At 47.7% G+C, this 22,458-nt stretch overlaps 1 protein-coding gene across 8 annotated transcripts in view; it reads right to left on the bottom strand.

The window, feature by feature from the left end:
* PHC2 (polyhomeotic homolog 2) overlaps window positions 1–22,458 on the bottom strand; it is a 556,042-nt gene that overhangs the window by 180,348 nt on the left and 353,236 nt on the right. Inside the window, exon 1 of one of the 8 annotated variants that reach the window (XM_085603960.1) lies at window positions 3,037–3,232. The exons of the other annotated variants lie outside the window; for them this stretch is intronic. The gene's annotated coding sequence lies outside the window, so the exon portion shown is untranslated. Of the gene's footprint in view, window positions 1–3,036; window positions 3,233–22,458 lie in introns of those variants that run through there. 8 annotated transcript variants of the gene reach the window in all.

Raw genomic sequence — 22,458 nt, 5'->3', positions numbered from 1 at the left:
TTATACAGCAGTTTTAACTCCTGATGAGGAGTTGACGTGCTTTGCGGATGCGCAGCAGACTGCTCCGTGCAAGAGCGCAGGATGGGAGAGTGAGCTTGTCATGTGGCCTGCAAGGGTGGTGTTGATGTCGTACAAGAGAACCGGCGTGCTTCTCATCTTGTTTTTACCTATGCGTAAATCTAAGGTAACAAGGGGGTGAGAGATATGATGCTTAAAGATAAGATACAAGGTCATGTTGTATTCTTGCGGGTGGCCATGCAAGAAAGTACCTACCACCTCATATTAGTATCTAAAAATAAAGGCACAACAGGCTAGGCTAGGGATTTTTCTACCAACACCAATGACAGATATCCTGAATAACTGTGTGTGGTAGGAGTAAGGGTCGGCACTGTGCCCTTTCAGACTTTGGTGCATAGATGGCAGTGGTCACTGCTCTTAAAGAAACCCCTCCATCTTCTTTTCTGATGGTTTTCCTGACAGTCACAAAACTGAAATCAAGCACCTCTCAATAAAAAGGTTTGCTATGTGGTCACCCACCAAAAGAGCAGACTACACCCTACACACCCCTCTATTGCAAATCATTTAGAACGTTCCAAGTCTACCTCCTGCGAGCTTGTAATTCCCGATTAGGTCTCGCGGCGTGGATGCAGTAGACAGAATAATGTATCAGCCCTGCCAGAAGGTTGTTCATTTTAAATTATCACTGTCATTTTCTATGGCATCCTACTGGCCGAAGCGCACAAGTATCGGCGACTTCACAACAAACACGGCTATATCCGTGACCAAGCCGAAAACCTCTTCCGAACAGAGGCCTCACCCGCTAACGCTTATCTGCGGCCATCGCCCTGCGATAGGCTACACGTGTGAGCCGCCTGGCGGGTATAAATGAGCAAAGCTATTTGTGAAGGCGCCCCCGTCCCTAACAACTGCAGTCCTTCTCACAACCCACAAAAGATCCCTGGAGAACGGGGGCGGCAGCCGGGGCCAAAGGACTGCTTATTTTATGCAAAATGCAGACCCCGCGACCATCTTCAGCGACAATGGGAATCAGACAGACACTCGCACGAGAAAGGAACAACAGATACTGGAGGAGGGCAAAGGGCTCCGGCGCGATCACGCCCCACTGAGGAACATTCATAAAGTCTGAAAGTCGCTTCAAGGCTGGGTGGACGTCCCAATCAGTCACAATTGTGTTGAACTCCCGAGAGAGGCTTTAGAGGGGATTTGAGTGTTTTTTGTTTACAAAATGAATCTGCTATATACACAAAAGTGGAGTCTTGCAAGCGCGCTTTGTGTCCACCATTTGTATATAGACAGCACCAACACGGGACGTACAACTGAAGGTACTTAAGTCGGTATCAGTTTGGATTTCTGGACACCCAACTGCTGCTGGAACAATTTTTTGGCAAGGGGGGGGGGTCATCGACAATACCCAACTTGAGTACCTTCAATTCTACTTCCCATGCTGCTGATATGTATTTTGTGATATCCGTGCTTTACTTTGTAAAACAAGCTCTCTTTATGCATGCATTGGAAACCCTCTGGTATACTGCAGCCCTCTCCTCCACCTGTTCCCAAGCGATGAGTGTTACTAGTCCAAATTACAAACGCGTGAAACATGCAACCTGAGATAGACGCAGCTCTCCGCCTTAGAAGGATTATACAAAGTTTTTCACACGAAGATAACTGCCACGAGGCAGTTTGTACTTTACAGGCACTGTAAATACTCCAGGACTGATGAAAAAAAGGGTCTCTTCGATGTTAATTCTCCATATGCAACCCATCACAGATAGATCGGTGATGCAGCACCCTTACAAGTCCCCAATTTTCTTAACATCCTGCAATGTCCCCCCTCCCCCCCCCCTCAGACGCTTAGAATGGGTGCCACTACCATGGCCCGTAATACAAACAAAGCAAGTTATTCCATTCCAGGTTAGTAAAAATAACATAATTGAGGTACAGTGGGCCTCACACGGTAACACAACAACGCCCGGTGCAACTGCGCCTGTTGCACCAATGATAGCTAGGCCCCTATTACGAATTTTTGTGAAAATTCCTGCTTCTCGCAGTGTGTCAGGCAACATCCCTCTGCTACCTCTGCATTCTAGTTATTGTAAACATTCGTTTCGCCACAAAAAATAAAAATAAATGCGCAGAATGAAGAGATGGGGTCACAAAAAATCTCAAAAGTAACGAGCGAGGGAGAACTGGAGGCCGGGGATTGAATAGTAAAGTTTCAGATCACAACCCTACCAAAGGCCAATCAAGTTAGCTTTTAGAGAGGCCCGAGCTTCCGGCCATGGTTTTCTTGAAACCAGACTTTACTTGAAAACAGATGACTGGACTCTCCACAGCTACCCCGGCGTGACGCGCCTCCGCGTACTCCCGCGTGACCGGGGCTGGCAGCATCGAGAGGGCGTGGAGTCCACAAGAGACCAGCCCGCCTACACACATCCTGACTCCCACGGCCACTGCCGGACACACAGGAGATGCTGTAAGCCATGGGTGGGTGGCGTAACACAAGCCGAAGCACAGCGTGGCAAGCTGCAGCCACGGGAATTCTTGTTCTACATAAAATGAAATAATTTGCGAGTGCTACGTGAGCAAGCAGGGGAATGTTTTGATCCTCCGAAACATCGCAGCTTTTCAAAGCAGTCGATAAGTAGAGTCACTTTTCCGTCTTGTCGTTTAATGTTAAAAGCATGACACTGGGAAGACGCCGGCGTGGCTTAGTGAAACTGGACTTTTTCTCTTAAGGTCATCGCCTCTAAACGGCAGGTGGGTCTGGGGATGAGTGCGTTACGAGCAGAGTCGCTTATGTGACTGGGCACACGGGCTGTTCACACGCACCAGCATGCCAGAACATCTCTCCACAGACCAGCCCACTTCTTCCTGTGAACTTTCCTCCACATTAGTCACATGATCTAGGTATGCATTTCCCTGCATGTTCCAGTAGCCCACATGTAATCCCTTTCCTAATTAATTAAAACATTGCTATACACATTTGCAGTTTAAAACAAGAACCGACAGAATTACCTCACATCCTGCAGCAGACATATCTTGTCGGCTCCTGGGACATTTAAAGGGCCAGCACGGGCCTGGCACAGTTCACCCCTTCTTGAATCCGTGCTCTCGTCCCCCCATTCCAGCTCTCCTTGCTGCTGTCTGGTGAACAGCGGAGACAAATGAGCATTCCTGCCCCTGATCTCACGGCAACTAAGAGAAAACCCCCGGGACCGAAGGGGGCAGGGGAGGCCCTTCCTCCTGCTCTTTCACCTCTGCCACTCAAGCATGCTGCTGCCTCCTGGGGCTGCTGGCGTTACAAGCTTATTGTATTTGCATAAAACAACACAAAGCTTCCCTCTGTGCTGGTTCTGCGGCCTCCGGCAAACACAGGCTGCAGAAAACCACATGCCAGCAAGGAAGCAAACTGGTATGGCCCTGTCCTGCGCTCTCCTCCAGAGGGGATTCGGGGAGCTGTACCATCGCTCCTGAAATGAGAAGGGGATACCTGGTTATGTTGAAGTTGGCACCCTGGATCTTAACAGCCATCCAGTGACATGGTGTCTAGCATCTTTAAAAAACAGGAATCTAGATCTAGGTGGACAGGCCTTCCTGTTAACACATTTTTTAATTAAAAGACCCATTTCCTGCCGTGCCTGCCAAACTTCTTTAGTTCAACGTGTAATTCAGAATGGAGTAGGATTTCAGTGTAAATGTTCAGTTCGGTACACGGAGGGTTCAGTATGCTTGAAGTTGTAGATACTCCTCGTCAGAGCAGACAACAGAAATAAGGTACACATAAACTATACACATTGATCAAGATCACGAGATGTAGTGAAAAGGGTGAACCCGCCATTATAATTCGGGGTTTCTCGTCCAAGGCTGACAGATGTGCGCCTCTTTGCCAACTCCCACAAGTGAAACTTCTACCCACAAAGGTCTGCCGGCTTCTCTGGCACCTAAAGGAAGGATGCGCGTCCACGTGTTTTTAATTCCATGGCCTGTTTATTATTTTTAAACAGCGCTGTGAGCAGATCATTGGCACTAACTGCTTCCCCACACAAGTAATTAGCTTCCAATTAAGGAAAGCTGATTTAGAAAATTCAAGCATAAACAAGAGGATCTTTTTATTTACAAAGTGGAAAATAGCTCGTGCTCTGCGATGACATTTGCACCTATCGTTATGTCACTTAGTCTCGTTTTTTCACGGTTCTCGGAAGGGTGCGAAATAGTGACTACAATATTGTGCGAGTTCTCGCCTTCAAAAGTAATTACATATCTCTCTCCTTGACGGCACCTCACAGAAACAACGCAGCGCATCTTTCCATAAACCGCTACTGTTATCCCGCGTTTGTTGCTTAAAAAACACCAATGCTTGACCATGACAAACTGCTGGGTCTCTCCCAAAGACCCCTCGAATGTAGAGTCCCCTCCCCTCCCCCAGCCGGAACTCTCTAGTTCCTTAGGCTCCTGTGGGTAGGGCTCATCCAGCCCAGGTTTTGCTTTGTCTCCTCGGAGAGGGTGTAAAATGGGAGCAGATCGCCTCGTAATTACCAACAGGAATTGGTGACTGCAGACCCTGTAAATTAGGTACCTCTGCACCAAGAAATGTGTAATCGGGACCACAGCGGATGAACTCTCGTTGCAGCACTGCGAGACCTCAGCGAGCAAGCGCTGTATTAAGAATCTCTTAAATTTGGTTTTGAAAAATGCGGCCACTGGGCTGTATGCGGGTATTTGAATTGTTCTGCAGCATTCAAGGTCAGCGCCACACAATAAGGTCACATGGAGAGCTTCAATAGAAAGGAACCATCAAAATGCCAGAAAAAGTGCTTTAGTGGAAATTAAACTGTACAAATGAAAGGAGATTACATCATGGAAAACTGGTCAGTGTTTCACAGTTAAATCAAGATTGAAATGGAAGGTGCAAGGTCTACATTTACCATAATGCGATGAGGCCTTACTGAAGGCAAACGCCTGTGAAATGTAAAGGTAGACATAGAATGCACCACCACGAGTGACTGGGGAGCTCATAAGTTGATCACCACATATTATGCAGCCCATACACATTCTTAAAGATGCAGGCAGCTTCGTGCAGGGAGGTCCAGCTCGGATTGCCTCGAAGAGCCAGGTAAGCATGTTGTTGTGACTCTCAGACTGCTAACATCACTCTAAAGTGGAGAAGGCAATAGTGAAAAAAACTATGTTGGTTGTGGCAAGCTCAATTCTCATGTTACCTTGTCAAAGCAAAAGAAACAATTGATGGACAGAATGCTGGACGATGGAAGCATTCACCCCCAGTCACAAGGATCTGGGTTTAATCCATCATTCTTTTTGCACACCACACCACCCCAGTTTGGACCCAGCCATATGTAAATCAGTCTTGACCCTGTTCCTTGTGGGAATAGTCCAGCCCGAACTGCCAAGCCAGGGTCAAACTGGAATCGCATGGTGAGCAAAAAAACGATGGATTTAGGCCTAGATCTCTGTACCGGGATGAATGTATGACATTGTTCTGCATTATGTCCATCAATTGTTGTTTTAGCATTTGTCACCCCAAGTGGGACGGGTATGCGCAGGCAAGGGTCCGTGCTCTCCATGCCACTGGAATCAAGCTATACTGGCTGATGAGGGGTGAAACCAAGAAACCGGTCCTAGGATGCTTGTTTCCAGTCCAGGGAAAACCTGGCCTTGCAGTTCGGCCTGGACTGTTCCCATTGGGTGCAGGGTCAAGAATGATTTGCATATGGCTAGGTCCAAACTGGAATGGCATTGTGGGCAAAAAAACGATGGATTTAGGCCCAGATCTCTGTACTGGGGTGAATGTATGACATTGTTCTGCATTCTGTCCATCAATTGTTCTTCTGACTTTGTCAAAGCGGCATTTATAATTTCAGGGCGAGTGCTGGTGTTGCCGGTGCACCACAGTTCTTAGCCTTCACCTCTACACTTGCTTGCTGCAGGTTGTTGCTCACTCCTCTGAGATGAGGGCCATAGCTGTGTGAAGTCAGGGTTGTTTGGAAATCATGCAAAAGTACGAAGCATACTGCATTGGCCTCAAGTGGTGTAGTTAATATTCAACCATTTCTACTCACAGATGTCCCTTATAACGTGGATGGGACATCCAGCAGCAGGAATTTGTTTGAGTTGCGACACACATCTTCTCTGTTTCAAGATCCTGAAGCGCCAATACAGGGCACTTGGGATGCAGCCGTGGTTAATTGCAATAGTTTTTTGTCACACAATATCGCCATCGGCCGCAGGACGAGACTAGGATGCCCACTGTCACCACTACTCTTTATATTGGCCCTGGAACCTCTCGAGATTGCAATACGTTGCTCTAACAACATACAAGGCATTTAAATTTCAGCTGGCAACCTCAAGATAATTTTTTATTCAAATTACATACTTCTTACAATAGCCTCATCACAGAAATCGATGCCTCTGCCTTCTCAGGGGCCTCTGGCTACAAAATTAACTGGACTATGAACAAAGCCTCACCCATGATGGCTCACACCAACATAAGCGCTTTCAATATGCATCCATTTTGTTAGAGGCTCACAAGATGAACTATTTGGGAATATCAATTAGAGGCAACTTACAAGTGATGATCAAGGACAATATGTTGATGGTGACCGAGAAGTTGTACAGAGTTTACGAAATTGAGCAACCTGCAGTTATAATCATGGGGTCGTATCCCAACTATAAAGATGTCGGTGACTCTGAAATACAATTACCTCTTTATTATGCTACCTTTGCCAGTACCCATATCGCAGTTCTGGCCAATAAATGCGGCTATCAAATGATACATTTGGCCCGATGAGACACAGAGATTGGTCAGACCCAAGCTATATACTGCTACTGCCTCACGCAGACTGAGACTTCCGAAAATAGAAAACTAACATATGGCACAAAATTATCACAACTGGCATATCATTTTGCCGATGGCATGACTGGGTGATTATCAAAAATCAACTAGAAAATAGTACGCATAGACCACAAGTGCTACATCCACATCACCTCTTCATGGATGGAAAGACTGACTCCACTGGATCCAGATAGGTTTGGAAAGTAGCTCACAGGTCTCTCAAACAGAATAGCTTCACAAACATGCAAGTTCCGCTATGGAACAACACAGCCTTGTCTGAGCACCCAATCGTTGTGCTGGCCATTGTGGATTCAAAAATAGATAGTAGTAGTATGTCATGTCCTCTCTACAGCAGGGGGGTAGAGACTGCTTTGTGAAGGGACATGCACAGTCTTGAAGTCTTTCAAGGCTCTGTGCGAAGAATTCAACCAGGTTGCCTCCCAATTTTTAGGTCAACAGCAGCTAAAACATTGTCACAGTGAAACTGCAAATAACCAGATCTCATTCATCACAGACTCTACTCTCCACTCTTACATGGAGGAATGGCGTAGTGTTAGAAATGGGGTCTGTGGTTGACAGTGGTTTCCACACTGTCCAAGCAGGAACCCTCACCCTAGTCAGAGTAAGTAAGTTACACCCTCAGAATAACCCGTACTTACCTCGTGATAGCTTGGCAAGAGCAGTCAGACTTATTTTCAGAGGAAATGTGTAGAGCCTTTGTACACACACAAACAGTAAAAGGGAAAACACCAGTAAAGTACTCCAAACCAGTTTAGAAAAATAGCAAATATTTTTCTGAATAAAACAAGACCAAAACGACACAAATCCAACATACACAAATCAAAATACAAATTCTCAAAGATTAAATGCACTTACAGTGCTTAGAAACACTCAAGTGCCAACTATGGCAATAGCAACGTGCTTGACTGAGTTGAATCTCAAAGTTCATGGTCGAACGCTATGGATTGCAGGTCGGCAACTGAGTCGTACAGACCCCGGTTCAGTACCTTGGAAACAATGACAAAACAAAGACATTGCAAGGCACCGGGGAGGTGAGATGTCGCTGGGGCCGTTTAGGCGTCATTTGCTTATTGTTGGTACAGGTCGTTGGCATGTCAGTGCTCGGGACATTGTAAGGCACAGGGAGGCGGTGCGGTGTTGGCGGAGAGGTGTCGGTTCCGCTGGTTTTGCGGGGGTTGATTAAGTCTCGAGAATAAAGCCACGGGGCGACGATTTCGCAGTGTTGATGTCACACCAGGGGGCCAACGGTGTGGCAGTGGAGTCGAGAGCCAGGGACTTCGGCGATGCGATACTTGGGACTCCCTCTGTGGCGGTTCTTCGGAGGCACTGCTGCGGCATCAGGGTCTGCGTTGCAAGTCACGGTCATTGTGTTGAGCTCCGGTGCAGGCAGCGGTGGGGTGTCGAAGCACGGTACCAGCTCCAAAGTCACACTCGAAGTCGATGTGCTGGTTTCTTCTTGTTGTGAACACAGCACACTTACTTCCAAGGGCCAAGGCACTGGTTTTAACACCACTAAGAAGAGTAGGGCTCTCAACAGAAAAGCCCAGATGCTGCAGGTAAAGTCTATGATAGCCCTGAGACTTCCAACAGGAGGAAAGCTCAACCCAAGCCCTTGGAGAAAATTTGAAAGCAGGATGTAGAAAGAAAAGTCCAGTCCTTTCACTACCAGGACAGAAGCAGCAGGCCAGCACAGCAAAGCAAACCGCAAAGTGGCAGTCCCTCCTGACAGCAACACAGTTCTTCTTCCTGGCAGAATGTCCACAATCCAGACATGTTCCTAGAATATAGTGTCAGGTGTCCAGTACTTGTACTCATTTCAGCCTTTGAAGTAGGCAAACTTCAAAGAAAGATCTTTGTAGTGCACCACACCCTGCCCTTCCTGGCCCTGGCTCCAAACACACTACAGCAGGGGGGTAGAGACTGCTTTGTGAAGGGACATGCACAGCCCTAATCAGATGAAAGTGTCAACGACTTCCACTACACTAACTCAGGAAGACCCATCAGCCTGCAGGGAACATCTCAGCTCCCTTTGTGTGTGACTGTCTAAAGTGAATTCCCAAAGCCTGTCATCCAACCCAGATGTGTATTTTAGGAACAGGCAGAGGCACAGAATGGTTAAGTAAAACAATACCCACTTTCTACACTGGCTTCCTACAAGGAAAAGACTCATCTTTAAGATGTGCTGTCTTACCCATAAAACCCTGAACTGTAAGGCTCCAACCTACCTACAAAATAGAATCAGTTATCACTCGACTAGAGTGCTGAGATCTACAGACAAAGCCCTTCTTCAAATTCCACAAATTCGTACCTCCAGATTTGGAGGGAGGCCTTTTTCCTACTTGGCACCTTGTATTGGAATAAACTTCCCCTAACAATTTGCTGATGCAGAGAGCTGGGTAAGTTTAAAAAACTCATAAAAACCCATCTGTTTTAGTCACTTTTTCGCTGGTAATAGTCTTCAGCGAATCACTGAGATATTCCTTTAGGGATGATTTTTTGCACTATACCAAGAGAGCATAACATAACAAATGCACTGTTCTCACACCACCCCTTGGAGCATCCCATCAGAGAAAGACAGATCAGTTATTTGAAGTACCCATCCCACCATTCACTGCAGGTGGCAGCTTGGCCCGCATTTCAAAGTAGGCAGAGATCCCCCTGCAAGCAGGTGCAGTGAGTAATTCTCTGGGACTTTGTGCCCTTCTCCCAAAGGGGCAGTTTTGGAGGGGGAATAGGTGCACTAACTTAGCCCCAACTATGTGCGACCAACCGTCATTGCCCTTCATGACGGTTTTTTGTCTCTGCACCTACATCTGTACACAAGCAAGGCCCTCAATTTACTAATTTGCAAATTTTGCAATGGCGCAATGTGAATTACAAATGAGCCACATAAGTGCCTGCGGACCCTTCTAAAATACCAAAGATCCCCAGAGGGTACAAAAAGCAAGTGCATAGGCCCATTGAGCCCCAAAATGCAGCCTTAGGAAGCACCCTCTGAGCAGTGAAGCATTATATTAGGGCATGACAGGGTTAGAAACTCATTAACAGTATTGATCAGTAAATATGACTCAATTGGCACTATTGAAATAAAAAAACACAGAAGTACAGGTGGAGATGTATGTCTGCGCCTGAACATACTTTTACATTTATTTTGCAATTCACCAACATTCCCAGTTGTAGTCTCAAAAAGTGCACTCGTGCAGGATTCTCTGCTTAAAACTATGAACGTATTACATCTTTTCCCATGGGCTCCTATTACTGCTTTGCTGATTTCTACATAGTGTTAAATTCTGCACATGAGGAATGGAGTCGCTTGTGCAAATGCATGCTTTTTCCCTTTTCTTTTGCGCTGCAGGGAAAATGTTTTTCCCCGGACAGAAAGCTCTTACCCAGCACATCTCGGGGTGATCCATTCCCCTCCTAGACCGGGAGTTTCAGACAATTTCCGCAGTGGATCTGGGTTGGATTTTAGTTTGTGAATTCCCACAAACTTACACGTTACAAGATTACGAGGCTAATGCATGCCTTGTTTCACTCACTTCGCACCCTTGAGCGAGGTTTACTACTGTAGATTTATCTGCTTTTATGTTTAAGTAATATGCATTAGTAGATGCATTTCAACCTGCCAGGTGTAAATTACAGGGAAAAATGTTATCAAGTTCTGCCTGTCCCCTTTCGATACTTCAGAGTGGTAGAAGTGAGCAAGAGTTTTGGAGTTAATGAGAGGGATGGGTGGCGCCCTATCGACACGCGGGCCATGATCCAATGTTCTTCAATTGCCTCCCTCCAATTTTGACAAGATCAGGGGTGTTCCCGACTAGTTCAGTTTTCAGGACTTTCTAGAAAGGCAAGTGGTTGGGTTCTACCGTCATTCAGCTTCAGGGCATTCCACAGACTAAGACTCCGAGCAATCTCCCTCTAGGTGATGAGGCTTGATGTCGAGTAGTGCAGACTTTCGATTGGGGTATATTGCAATGTACTTTTTTGGAGGAAATCAGGGTCCTTTGCCTCAGCAGACCTTGTAGGCTGCATACTATACTTCATTCTCGTGTCCACTGTGAGTAAACGCAATATTTCGAAGGCACCACATGTTCAATTTTTTACAAATTCACAATGTCAAGAGCGTTTTAAAACTTTTATCATGACTGAATATGGCATATATGATTTTTCTGAAACTGGAAACTACATTGATTAACTAACAGCCAATGGTATAAGCGCCTAAAGTTTGCTATGATTCTCTTGCATAAATACATTAGAACTTAGGCGTTAAGTGCCAGGATGGAGTCTGCGTTTATAGTGCGCAAAAGCAAGTTCCAAGGTTGCCCGCCTTCTTGGAATTTCTTGCATTTCTCAGACAGATGTTGCACATCAAACATCACTATACCAGTAACAGCATCGACTGTATTTATTTACGGATTATTTTTGGAGTTAAAGTGAATTCTGGCACATGGTTCCAGTTGCAAACATCTAAAAGATAGTACAAGATGCCACATAACTGGATATTAAGCCCAGACCAGATTAAGGCGTTTTAATTTCTCCTATATTATATCGATGTGGCTTGGGTGTGCATGAGCCTAGCACGAAAATGCTTTCCAGAGAAAATAAGTATTCAAGACTATAAGTTTGCCCTCTAGTGGTAATAAATGCTTTTTGCAGTAACATGTTTTACTCCGCAGGGTTAAGGACTAGAACAATCTTTTGAATTTAAAATTAAGAAATTGACATTCTAAATTTAAACATGAATTATGAAATTGTGTGACGGGGATCTTAAGTTTTAACAAGCTCTACCAATCAACAGATGTGCGACTTTACGGCTTTAGGCCGAAGAATCTATAAAATCCAACGCGCTGCCGAGAGTGGCCAAGATTCGACTGAGTTCTAAGGAGTCACAGCCACAGTGAGTGAGATTTCAGGTGCCTGCACCATGATCTCCCTCACTCAAAGAACTAATTATACCTTCGTGAAAAATGGCTTAAAAACCCGACATAGTAAGCACACTGGGTAGTATTTTTGGCACAAGCAGGAGAACGATAAAAGTAAAACACGTATCTCCATTATTGGCGACGGTAGATCTGAATTAAACATCTGCCACATTTTCAAAAAAGTGAGTGCGCTCGCGAACACACAAACAACAACATGAATGCTGAGGGCTCATGCGCAAACGCTGGCTCACTTTAAATCATGTCTATAGACTGCACCATATTTCAAATAAGGGTGTTTCCCGCCTTAATTTTAACGAGGGTAATAATGCAGCCAATGCCTGTTGGCCACATAACTGGCTAATTGAACTTTGCACATTCAGAAGGGAAAACACCTTTGGCCATTAGCCATTCACACCACACAGAGGTTCAGGGAGAGAAGACAACGAGAATGTAGATTAGAAACACTGGGCGTGGGATAACAAGAAATGTAACCTCCAAATCCTGTTTTGACTTTTCAAGTCTGCATTTTGCCTTCAAGTGGGCTGGACATGAAATACCGTTCCAATAGGTTCCTCACTTAGAGTTGGCACCTGAAGTGATCATATGTGAAATTTCAGCGCGCCAACTTTGCATCTGGATGTTTCGTAGGGGCGTAGCTTGGTCAGTAAGACTTAGGGGGGGCGGAGGGGAGCTTCAGATTTTCCCAACATTCACGCTGACATATATTGTTATAATTTATTATAGGACAAGCAGGGTGCACTAGAGGGGCTACAGGGGCAGCGGAAAGGGAGAATAATGTGGATTGGTAGGGGTACTAAGTGAGCTCATGAGTTTGTGAACTAACCAACATTTTTGTTTGTCCATGGACGCAGCTGTGGCTGTCGACTGCTTCGACGCCAGTGCTCCTTTCGAGGACTTTGGCTCTGGTTTTTCGAGAGTCTGTCGGGGTTTTAGGGGTCGACATGTCTCTTACCTCCTTTGTCGACTTCTTATAGGTCTCTACGACCGTGCAGTCCTCTGGTCCCTCGGCGATGTCGTCCTCTTCCCCGCTGAAGAGGCCCAAGTCCCGGAGCAACGGAGGTTCTCCTTGGCCTTGCATGGCGTAGTTTGCTCTCCTCTGTCTTTCCCTTATTCTTAGGGTCTTGGGGATAAATGCCGAGCAGGCGTTTAAATCCTTGCTTTCGTGGTCGATTGGCAGGCAGAGGTTGCAGACCGGGTGCTGGTCCTTTTGCGCGTATTTGTGGTGGCAGTTACAGCAAAATTTGAACGGGGTTTTGTCCATTCCTGCGCTCAGGGAGCCCCCTGTGTGCACATTCTCCGTTGGACGTCGAAGTTCTTTATCTTCCTCTCCTTCTTCGTCGTCCCGGCTCTGTGTTCCTGGTTTTGAGATGGAAACTCCAACTTCTCGGTGTTTTTCTGCTTGATTTCTTCTCCTTTTTCCCCAAAAACTCTGGAACTCCTCGGAGACGATCCAGACCCAACGGCGGAAAAAAGAATCTGAAGATGGCACCCAAAGGTGGGAGCTTCCAGAGGAAGCACGCCGACGTCACGGGAGGACACCAAATGGTGGGACGTCGACGCCCACCTGGGCCACGAAAAAAAAAAAAGAGAAAAACACTACTTTTCCGGACCCAACCACTAGACCGCGGAATAATGCACAGCATAGTGAATCCAGAAAGATTCACGCTGCAAAACCAACATTTTTGAAGTCTTTCCAAACAGAGAGCTAGAGGGTGTAAATGCGTTTTTGTCTGTGTGTAAAAATTCCTAGGGAAATCCGACATACACCTCACCATACCCGACTGAAAGCACCTGCACCCAATTATTTATCACTAAATATATTTATTAGCGGGAGGGGGTAACACCCCAAACACCCCCACTGAAGCTATGCCCCTGATGTTTCCAGGTCATATAAATTTACGAGTAGACCAAAAAACATTTATTATTTCCAAACACTTGGACTCGTGTGAAAGAATTCACTTCACTCATTGACCTCGATTACATTCTGTGTTTTTTTAGCAGACTAAAAGTGAAAAATCTTGTAATCTTTATAGAAAACAAAGTTTTGATTCAAAAACAGGGGTCTCCCACCCACACTGGGAGAGACGGCAGGCTTGCAGTAGTAAAACTGGTGATGCACTGTGTGAGAGACAATGTGGCCTATTTACACACTGTACTTTATAGTACATTTAGTAGTGCTACAATAGTAGAACTAAATGCTATTTCACACCTATGGAGACCTCGTTTTAGTAGGAAATATGGGAAGAACTCAGGGATAGAAGCTGGAAAATGAGAAATACTCCTAGATGAAGGAGTAAGGAGGGGTATTAGGGAGTGGTGAGAAAGGGTTTAGCGAGACATGCATATACAAACATCCACCTATCCTAAACATAAATCGACTGCTATTCACAAACGGAACTTCTAAAGTTATTACAGCCAAAACGGACATAAATGGGTTGGGGGGGGGGTTAGAGACACGCAAGTCTGCCCCTATAGGTAAATTTACACTCGCAAAAGGTGAACAGGAAAACAGGTTACTACCACATGCAGTAGTAGGTTTACTCATGAGTAAATCTACGCATGCATATTTACCTTTGTGAATAGGCCACGAAGACGTTGTCACTCTTAAGAGAGAAAAAGAGGCGTCCTGAAGGCACTAGAAGAATGTCCCAAGTTGTACTAATGGGCACACTTCAGGCAAAACACACTCTTAAATTGAGATTTCTGAAAGTACTGCAGAGAGTCTGCATTTTACAGGGGTCTTGCCAACCTACCTACACTACCCACACAACAAAAATAACACGAGAAAAAAGAAAAAAAAATCAATGACAACACAGCTCTATTGATCAGGTGTTTAGTTTTCTATAGGTCAAGGGGAAAGCAGTTGATATATGGGGCGGTAACTTCTTTGTGGCGTTTGTCGACCTTCATGCAGCATTTGATTTGGTCCCAATGGGTGACCCTGCGGGGTATGGGGGTCGCGTGTGACCTGTTAAAGATTATTGAATGCCTCCACGAGGGGAACTATGCTAGGATTCGCCAAGAGGGAACTGACTAATCCACTTTGTGTTAATAAGGGCCTTTTCCAGGGGTACATTTTGGCCCCTACCCTTTTCCTTCTGTACGTTAACAACTGCGTAAAATATCTAAATAACTGTGCCAACAACTCTCCTACTTATGCTGGGCTGAAAATACTGAGCCTTTTTTACACTGATGATACACTTATTTGCAAAAATGAGAGGAGGCCTACAAATTCTGTTGACAATTTTTGTACATTCTGCAAGGACTGTGGTCTTGAGGTTAATGCTGTCAAAACTAAGTAGATGGTTTATATGAAGGGGAAGCAGGTGAACGGTACAGTTAAAATGTTCAACAAATTATTGGAGAGGTAAATTAATTTGACTACTCAGGGGTCAGATTGGCGAATTAGAAATCTTGGTCACCGCAGATCACAAAAAGCACTCATGCTGTAAACTATAGGGTAGGGGCCATCATTAGGATGGCCAAAAAGGCACAGTGGTTACCTACTGTCCCCGCTACAGAAATGTATAAGATGCAGACGCGAGGAGCGGTACTATACAGGGTGGAATTATGGGGTTACTGTACTCTGAGCACCTTGGGTACCAAGGAGAACAACTTCTTTAGAACTATCACTGGGTTAGGGAAGGGAACACTCTGTTGCCCCTAGCATTGATTCTGTTGCAGAACTGGTAGCCAAGAGACCATTGTTATATTGGGTGCGCATCTGGACCACTAGTGAACTCTCTTTTTTAAAAACATTTGTATTTTATTTTCAACAACAACCGGGTACATGCACATACATTGTGAATTCACCATAAACAATTTTCTTTTTGTTTTTGCTTTCCCTCCAATACATACATCTTCATTTTAACATCCACATATAAATGAAGCAAGGGTTATTACATAGCACTACGGTCATACAGTGTCTAATCACCCATAAGATACAGTGCCATCCGAAGGGCAGTAGATCAGTTCAACAGGTGACAGGGGCCTGGAGGTCACGGAGATACTACTCCTAAGGAGGAGAAGCCATCACCTCTGCTGTCATTTGGGCCATCAATTTACGCCTTTCTTTCTGCAGCTCCACCGTCGGGGAGATGCAAATATCCCCTCTGTACTTATTTCATTTCCCCCATTTCTGATCCCATTTCTTAGGGCACCCCCGTCCCTTGAACACTGACTTCTCGGCAATCATTGCGGTGTCCATATCCTTTGCCCAATCACTCAAGAGCGGGATAGCCTCCACCCCCCATTTTTGTGCAATGTTTCGTTTAGCAATGTTGAAGCCCATTGAGGCCCAAGCCTGTTCAGCCTGAGAGAGGTCAGTCACCCCCCAGATATTGAGCAGGCGTAAGTGAGGAGACAACTTTAGGAACTTGTCGCATGCCCTCTCGAGTTGGCGGGCAATCTTTTCCCAATAACCCTGGATTTGTGGGCATTCTCATAATATGTGAATGAAGGTACCTACTTGGTTACAGTGTTGGAGACAAAGCGGATCAGGGCATCTACCTAACTTGAACAGGAGTTTAGCATCAAAATAAACTCGATGGAGGATCTTGAGCTGGAGGAGCCGCATGTGCATGTGAATTGCCACTTCTCGGGGGGAAGCCAGTGTGTCAAGCCACTCGTCGTCCTCTGTCAGTCCCAGGTCCGTCTCCCAGCCCACCCTCAACTTTTGCATCAGACCTGCACAGTTATTAAACAGTTTCTTGTACGTGAGTGAAATAGCCTTGCGGTCCATGGGATCCAATAACAACCGGTCCTCCAGGGGGGGGAAGAGTCAGGGAGGAGGACACCCTTTGGCAGGGCAGAGGATATGGCATGACTGATCTGCATATACCTGAAAACCTCGGACTGTGCAAGTTGGCATTTTGCCTGAAGTTCTGCGAATGTGGCCAGCTTCCCCTTCACCCACATGTCTCCAACAGTGGATATCCCGATTGTGTCCCATTTGTCAAACCCAGGGCATTTACTGAGCTGGTCCAGAATATCAGGTTCCCATAACAGAGTCACCTTTGTCAGCCGCTTATGCCAGCCCAACCTTCTGGGGACACCGTGCCAGGTCTCGACCGTACGCGCCGTAGGGCCGGTTAAATTGAGTTTGCGGGGATTGGTGCTCTATTATAGCCACCCCGTCCCAGAAGCCAGTGATCTGTTCTGAAATTGGGCTCATCGTGGGGGCCAAACACCCATCTGTTGACTGCGATCAACTGGGTCGCTTGATAATAAAGTCTTAAATCGGGTAAACCAATGCCCCCGTCATACCATCCCATGGTGAGCTTGTTCATTGCTATCCGCAGGGGTCGATCTTCCCACAATAAGCCCCGTAATACACTGTCGATTTGGGAGAAGTAAGAATCTGGGATTGGGTTGGGGGTATTCTGTAGTGCGTAGAGAAAACACGGAAGTGCGAGCATTTTGAACAAGGACGCGCGCCCCAGGAGAGTGAGAGGGAGAGAACGCCAATGTAGGAGATCAGATTTGAAGCACAGGAGAGGCCCGTGTAAGTTTAGTTTTGTTCAAAGAATAGATCAACGTCTGGAGTGACAAAAATGTGCAAATAACTAAAACCGAGCCACCGAAATCTCGTAGCCACGAGGACTAGCTGGGGGAGCACCCCACAGCGCGTACATCTGGAATTTGGACCAGTTTATACGGTATCCAGAGTGGGCACCGAAGATGTGGAATTTATGGAGCATGCGTGGCAGCGATCGCGCTGGGGAAGCCAGATATAAGAGGATATAATCCGCGTAAAGCGAGATGCGGTCCTCGTGGGATGCCGTCCATTTAAGCCCCCATATCCCCGGATCTCCCCGGACCCATACAGCAAGCGGCTCCAAAACTAGGGCAAAGAGTCATGGAGACAAGGGACAACCCTGTCTCGTGCCCCAGCGAAGTGCGAAAGTGGCAGAACGACGATTATTGACAACAACATGTGCTGTGGGTTGAGTATAAAGTAGTCTAATCCAGCGTCGCAATTTGGGTCCGAACCCCATGCGGGCCAAAACGGCGAAGAGAAAATCTCACTCTATTGTATCAAACGCCATAGAGGCATCTAATGGTAATAGGATCGCGCCCTCTTCGATAGTATTAATCCCACCAAGAACCCCATGTACCCGTCGCAAATTCCGGGCCGTATTTCTCCCTGGCATAAAGCCTGACTGATCAGGATGGACCAAGTCCATGACATAAGGGAGGAGGCGATTAGCCAGAAGTTTGTCCAGGATCTTGGCCTCAACCGTCAAGAGGGAAATGGGGCTGTACGATTTACAATCTTCAACAGGCTTATGCGGTTTATGAATGACCATGATGGCTGCGGTACGGATATCTGCTGGGAGAAGACCTGACTTCGAAACATTCATTATATAAATTCAACAAATGAGGAGCCAGCAGTGTTGTCATGGGTTTAAAAAGCTCAACGGGAAGCCCGTTGGGCCCAATCACCTTACCGGATCGGACATCATGTATAGCCTTCTGAATCTCTGTCACAGTAATGTCTACCTCCAGGGCCTCTGTCTTGTGGGGAAATGGTAGTCACAGCGATAGTAGCTAGGAGGTCAGCCGACAGCGCGGCTTGAGATGTCGGCGAACTAGTGTAAACCTCCTTGTAATGGGTCGCAAAGGTGTCGGCTACTCGTTGAGGTTCGGTGAGGAGTGCACCCTCAGGGTTGGCTATCGCATGTACCCACCTAGCAGCCTGTTCCCTTCGTTCCAACCATGCCAAAAGCTTGCCAGTTCGCTCACCCTGCTCATAGATCCTATGTCGGGAAGACAGAGAGCACGCCATGGCGTCCTCTAAGAGAAGCTGTCTATAATCCTGTCTCTTGATCGCGAGGCTATGCTGAGTTATGTGGTTGGGGTCCCGCGCCATTGACTCCTCCAGATCCGATATCTCCGCCTCCAGTTCGACTACCCTCTTAGATTGTTCCGCCCTGTGTCCCACCATTAATGACAATGCCCTGCCCTTTATGACTGCCCCAAAAGCACCCCATAGTGTCACTGCTGAGTCAACGGAGCCCACATTTTCCGCAAAATAATATTCTGTTTCCTTACGGAAAGCCTTTTTAATACGCGGTATTTTTAACGCCCACGGTTGTATGGTAATAGAGCCAGGTCTTCCTGGCTGCTGAAAACCCAAGGACGCAAGGACGGGGGAGTGGTCGGAGATCCCACGGGCCAGGCAACGGGACTCCGTGAAAGCATGAACATCCTGGGCATGCGTGAACATGTAATCTATCCTGGATTGGCTACCATGGGCCCCTGATTGAAATGTGAAGCGTGTGTGCAGCGGATTAAACCACTTCCAGATGTCCACCACCCCCAGGGCGTTTGTGAATTCAAACAAATATGAGCCTCTCGGCGGGTCCTCTTGGGGTGGGATACGGTCCAGAGAACCATCCATTGTAAGGTTAAAATCACCTGCCAACACCAACACCCCCAATGGCAGTTCCAACAGTTGGGTAACCAAGTCAGGTAGTGTCAGTCGCTGTAGTCCAGGGGGGGGGGGGGGGCGTACACAGAAACCAAATTAATGAAACGTCCCTCCCAGGAGCCCGTGACTGTGGAGTATCTGCCCTGAGCGTCGGTCCAGGTGTTATGGACGATATAGGGACAACCCTTCCAGAGCAGAATCCCCACCCCCCCTGGAGCCCAAGGTGAATCCGGAGTGAACCACCATTCTATAGCCTTTCCTATTCAGGGCCCAACAGGAATTCCCAACCAAATGCGTCTCCTGCAGCAACACCAAATCGAGCTCATTTAGCTTAATGTATTGTAACACGATGCCCCTCTTAATCTTGTCCCCCAATCCATTAACATTCCACGTTGACAATTTGAGTGTTAAACCTAGGGTCATCACGTCAAATCAGTGGGACTCAAATAATGCCTGTTGATCCCACATGGCCGAAGGCGGCTTAGGTGGATGTCACATGTGTTATTAACTGCAAAACCAATCAAGAAATTGGAGAGTTCAACTTTGAAGTGTACCAGTACCAAACACAGAGAACATAATAAACAACCCCCCCACTCATCCCAACAAGACGCCCCCCCAACCCTGCTTCCCTGCAGAACGGGCATGGAACCACCCGCCACCCCCAACTTGCAGAGTGCCTGTCTCCCTCCCTCAACAACTTCAGGAACCAGTACAACCCCACTCCCTAAGGCAGTAAATAATAGGTCAATTCGCTAGTCCCTGCCCAAAGATCCTGAGGGTGAAAAGTACATCAGCAAAATTCAACATTCAAAGGATAAGTGGCTAAAAAGCCAATAGGCTTAAAGGACACAGCATAATAATTCAACGTTGTAGGGGCACCCGTATCAAATATAAAGCAGGAATCATAAGTATACTTCAATACATACAGATCAAAATCGCGAGAACATCAAGAGCCTTGAAGCAAAGCACAAGTGAAACATACTGCAGCTGAAATCACAGTCATACCCAGGTGAACATGAGAAATCAAAGAGTTACCAATATGCCGAGTCTCTTAGAGCAGTTTCCATAGTCACCCTGTGGGACCCTCTGAGTCTGAATCAGAGTGTGGAGGGGAGCGTTTCAGTTGGCGCCAGTCGCCGTGGCCATCCGCCACAGATGGAGATTTGAGCAGTTTCTTGCCAGCCGTCAAGCCAGTCCAAGGCGTCCTCCGGCCTTGTGAAGAACCACAGTTTGCCGTCTGATTATACCCTATGTTTTGCTGGGAACAACATGGCGTATTTGATCTCCTGGTCTCTGAGGGCCCACTTCACTTACAGGAAACTACGACGTTGTTTCTGGACATTTAAGGTGAAATCTGGAAAGAACGTGACCCGGCAGTTTTCAAATATTAACGGGGGAGCCGCTCGCGCAGTCTGGAGGATCACATCGCGATCACGAAAGTTAAATACTCGGGCCAGGAGCGGTCAGGGAGGAGCACCCAGCTTCGGCCGCCCCCCCCGCCCGGGTACACGATGTGCACGTTCAATGGAAAAACACTTAAGAGAGGCCTCACGGCTGGAGGTGTTTTAATATTAGCTCCTCAACAAACAGGTCAGCCGCCTGCCCCTCCGCCTGCTCCGGAACGCCAAGAATTTGAACGTTGTTCCATCTCATCCTGCCTTTGTAGTCGTCCAGTTGTTGAGCCATTGCTTCGCGGGAAGTGCGCAGTTCGGTAACTTGTTTCTTAAGGAGTGCGGTGTCAGTTACAAGTCCTGTGGTAGTGTTCTCGACCGTACTCAAACGATCAGCTATCCTCCTCATGTCCTCTCTAATTAGAGCCACCTCTGTGGCAACTGTATCGATTCGGGTTTCGAGTGAGGTACGTACTGAGGTGATCGCTGCCAGGAGGTCTTTGTTCGTTGGTTCGGCTGTCTCGCTTTGGACCGCGGCCGCTCCCCGGTCATCTTCATGCTGTTTCTGCCATGCAAATGTATCTAATTTGGCCTGCGTTGTTGTTCGTCCACTGCGGCCCGTCGCCATGTCTTCGCCAGCAGGGGGTAGCAAGGAAGGGCTCCGGATGCACCCGTTACTCACCGCCACCTGCAGTGAAATCCTCCACCCGGCCTGTCAGTTTTGGCAGGTGGCACCCTACCTCCCATGTCCGCACTGTCCCCGTAGGCGCTCTTCAGGGGCCTCAGGGGCCCAAAACACTCACCTCCACGCAGTCGCCAGGGATTTTGTGTGGAGCTTTGTGCCCAGAGCCAGATGGACTCGCCCCTAGTCAGATCCGGGGGGAGCCTCTGCATGGTACGGTCCCCGGATCGGTCATCAGCTGGGGCGGCAAATCGAGGGGTAGCAGCAGGAGGCCCAGCGGCCAAGCAAGTCTTTATTGAGGCCTGATCCCAGGCCGAACACCATGCAGGCCAAGCAGGGCCGTCTGCCAACCCCACCCGACAGGTGAAAAAGGACCAGAGTTTCTCCGGGTCCCACGGACCAGCATGCACAGAGGCGGGTAGAGCAGCCCGGGCCGCACTCTGATCACCGTGGCTTCCTCGGTGCCTCAGTTCCCCGCGGCGTCTCTAGCACGTACCAGTTGGCGCCACTCACCTCCCCGAGAGCAGCACGCGTCTGCAGGTAGAGGAGCCGTCATCACAGCGGCCCTCAGGACCGCCAGTTACACCAGAGGGGCAGGCAGAGGAGGGACCACTACTGAATAAATGGCCATGGCGAGGTGAGCCACGATTCAGGAGCCCCCGTCGCGATGTAGGCTATGGTGTCAGAGCAGGGGGGTCGGTCTCAATCAGCGCCGGGGATCCACTCACCACCCGACGTCTTCCCGTGGACTGGGACACTCAGCTGGATGATCTCTGCGTACGTCGCCAATTCCGCCAACTTTCACTTTTAGGTCCGGCCACGGCCCTGGCCGCAGCCGCGGCGTTGCGTAGAGGCCGCCTGCCGTGGAGCTGCACTCTCCTTGGGCGCGGTCACAGCGGGCAGAGCGTGCAACGTTAACAGCCACGTCCAGCCTCTTCCGATCTCGTTCAAACTTAAGCCACCGCTCAGATATCAATTGTTAGCTTCGTTAGCCTCCTCAGGAAGAGGAATTGGCCGGCGTAAATTAAATTTGACGGAGTTTTCAGGAGTGGCGCAGCGGAGCTCGGCTACTGCGCGGCCATTCCCGTCAGCGGTTGGCCACGCCCCCCCGCAGACAC

This window comes from Triturus cristatus, chromosome 1_2 (genome assembly GCF_964204655.1).
Source record: "Triturus cristatus chromosome 1_2, aTriCri1.1, whole genome shotgun sequence".
NCBI lineage: Eukaryota > Metazoa > Chordata > Amphibia > Caudata > Salamandridae > Triturus > Triturus cristatus.
Note: the sequence above shows the minus strand (reverse complement) of the source record. Positions and strands in the feature narration are given on the sequence as shown.